General features: G+C 43.5%; 1 pseudogene; it reads right to left on the reverse strand.

The window, feature by feature from the left end:
* Positions 1–400: 400 nt before the first annotated feature.
* Positions 401–1,808, reverse strand: LOC115083593 (annotated as a pseudogene).
* Between the last annotated feature and the right edge of the window lie 965 nt (positions 1,809–2,773).

Below are 2,773 nucleotides of genomic sequence, written 5' to 3' on the forward strand. Positions count from 1 at the left end.
AAATGGTTTGTAGTGGGGCAAATGGATTTTTTGGTGTTTTGAGAGATTTTGCTTCCTAATAAATGAACTTTCATTTTAATGCATGAGAATAGTCTCTCCTATGTGTGAGTTTTCATGTGTGTTGTGAGAGCACCCTTCTGTGTGAAGCTTTTACTACATGCAACTCCAACATTACTCTCTGCATCAACGGTACTCATGCAAGTCCAACATTACTCTGCATCTATGGCAGGGGGCGGCAGGAAATTCAAATCAAGCAGTTACCAACAAGAGCCCTGAACTTGGTGGTCGGTGAAACAGATAAGAATGGGAAAATAAGTGTGAGAGCTTGCTGAGAAGACTGGATGGGCCATTTGGTCTTTTTCTGCCATCATTTCTGTTTCTATCTTTTCTCTGAGAATGGTCGCTCCCCTGTGTGGATTCTCATATGAGTTATGAGGGCACCCTTCTCAGTGAATCTTTTATTACATTCACTACATGAGAATGGTCGCTCCCCTGTGTGGATTCTCATGTGATGTGTGAGGGCACTCTTCTCAGTGAATCTTTTATTACATTCACTACATGAGAATGGTCGCTCCCCTGTGTGGATTCTCATGTGACTTGTGAGGTCACCCTTCTCAGTGAATCTTTTATTACATTCACTACATGAGAATGGTCGCTCCCCTGTGTGGATTCTCATGTGATGTGTGAGGGCACTCTTCACAGAGAATCTTTTATTACATTCACTACATGAGAATGGTCTCTCCCCTGTGTGGATTCTCATGTGTCTTGTGAGGGCACTCTTCACAGAGAATCTTTTATTACATTCACTACATGAGAATGGTCTCTCCCCTGTGTGGATTCTCATGTGTCTTGTGAGGGCACTCTTCACAGAGAATCTTTTATTACATTCACTACATGAGAATAGTCGCTCCCCTGTGTGGATTCTCATGTGACTTGTGAGGGGCACGCTTCACAGAGAATCTTTTATTACATTCAGTACATGAGAATGGTCGTTCCCCTGTGTGGATTCTCATGTGACTTGTGAGGTCACTCTTCACAGTGAATCTTTTATTACATTCACTACATGAGAATGGTCGCTCCCCTGTGTGGATTCTCAGGTGTCTTGTGAGGGCACCCTTCTCAGTGAATCTTTTATTACATTCACTACATGAGAATGGTCGCTCACCTGTGTGGATTCTCATGTGTTTTCTGAGGGTATCCTTCTCAGGGAATCTTTTATTACATTCAGTACATGAGAATAGTCTCTCACCTGTGTGGATTCTCATGTGTATGGTGAGAGCACCCTTCACAGTGAATCTTTTATTACATTCACTACATGAGAATAGTCCCTCACCTGTGTGTATTCTCATGTGTCTGGTTAGGGAACTCTTCACAGTGAATCTTTTATTACATTCACTACATGAGAATAATCCCTCACCTGTGTGGATTCTCATGTGTGTGGTGAGGGCACTCCCCCCAGGGAAGCTTTCATTACATTTGGTACATGAGAATGGTCGCTCCCCTGTGTGGATTCTCATGTGTATGGTGAGAGCACCCTTCACAGGGAAGCTTTTATTACATTCAGTACATGAGAATGGTCGCTCCCCTGTGTGGATTCTCATGTGTCTGTGAGGGCACGCTTCACAGTGAATCTTTTATTACATTCACTACATGAGAATAGGCCCTCACCTGTGTGGAGTCTCATGTGTCTTGTGAGGGCACCCTTCACAGGGAAGCTTTTATTACATTCACTACATGAGAATGGTCGCTCCCCTGTGTGGATTCTCATGTGTATGGTGAGAGCACCCTTCACAGGGAAGCTTTTATTACATTCAGTACATGAGAATGGTCGCTCCCCTGTGTGGATTCTCATGTGTATTATGAGGGCACCCTTCTCAGTGAATCTTTTATTACATTCACTACATGAGAATAGTCCCTCACCTGTGTGGATTCTCATGTGTCTTGTGAGGGCACTCTTCTCAGTGAATCTTTTATTACATTCACTACATGAGAATGGTCCCTCCCCTGTGTGGATTTTCTGGTGTTGGGAGAGGTGTGATTTCCTAATGAAACGTTTTCTACATTCAGTACAGGAGAATGGTCTCTCTCCTGTGTGGAGGCTCTGGTGCAACATTAGCTTATCCTTACGACGGAAGCGTTTCCCACACTCGGTGCAGGTAAATGGGTTGTTTCCAGGGTAGTTTTGCTGGTGTTCTGTGATGTTTCTTTTCCTAACAAAACATTTCTCACCTTTAGTGCAAGAGAAGGGTCTCTCTCCAGTGTGGATTTTGTGATGTAATTTTATCTTATACTTACTAATTAAACTTTTCCTCCAATCACTGCAGGGGAAGGGCTTCGCTGTTTTATGTATGTTTAGGTGCACTTTTAGATTTTTCTTCTGCCTGAAGCTTTTTCCACATATATAGCATAGAAATAGTGCTTGGAGTGGGTGGGATTTCTGGTGCAATATTAAATGCGATTCCTTACCAAAGCTTTTACCACAAGAGTCACACAGAAAGGATTTCTTCCCTTTCCCCTCCCTCTGGTGAAAGTCAGAAGTCTTTTGATCACTGTTATTGCTCTGAAAGGGTCTTTCTGTGCTCACATGTCTCTGGTGCTCAGGGATGACTTTGATCTCCATCTCACATGCAGTGACTCCAACCCGTGGGTCTCCTGCAGGGTCTCTCTGCTTCTTCTCTGACTCCTGCTGATTATTCCTTGTGTTTCTCCTCTCAGGCCCCTGTGAAACATTCTCAAAGTCATTTCTTGATTCTCCTCGTTCTTGTTCCTTGAG

This window comes from Rhinatrema bivittatum, chromosome 2 (genome assembly GCF_901001135.1).
Source record: "Rhinatrema bivittatum chromosome 2, aRhiBiv1.1, whole genome shotgun sequence".
Taxonomy (NCBI): Eukaryota; Metazoa; Chordata; class Amphibia; order Gymnophiona; family Rhinatrematidae; genus Rhinatrema; species Rhinatrema bivittatum.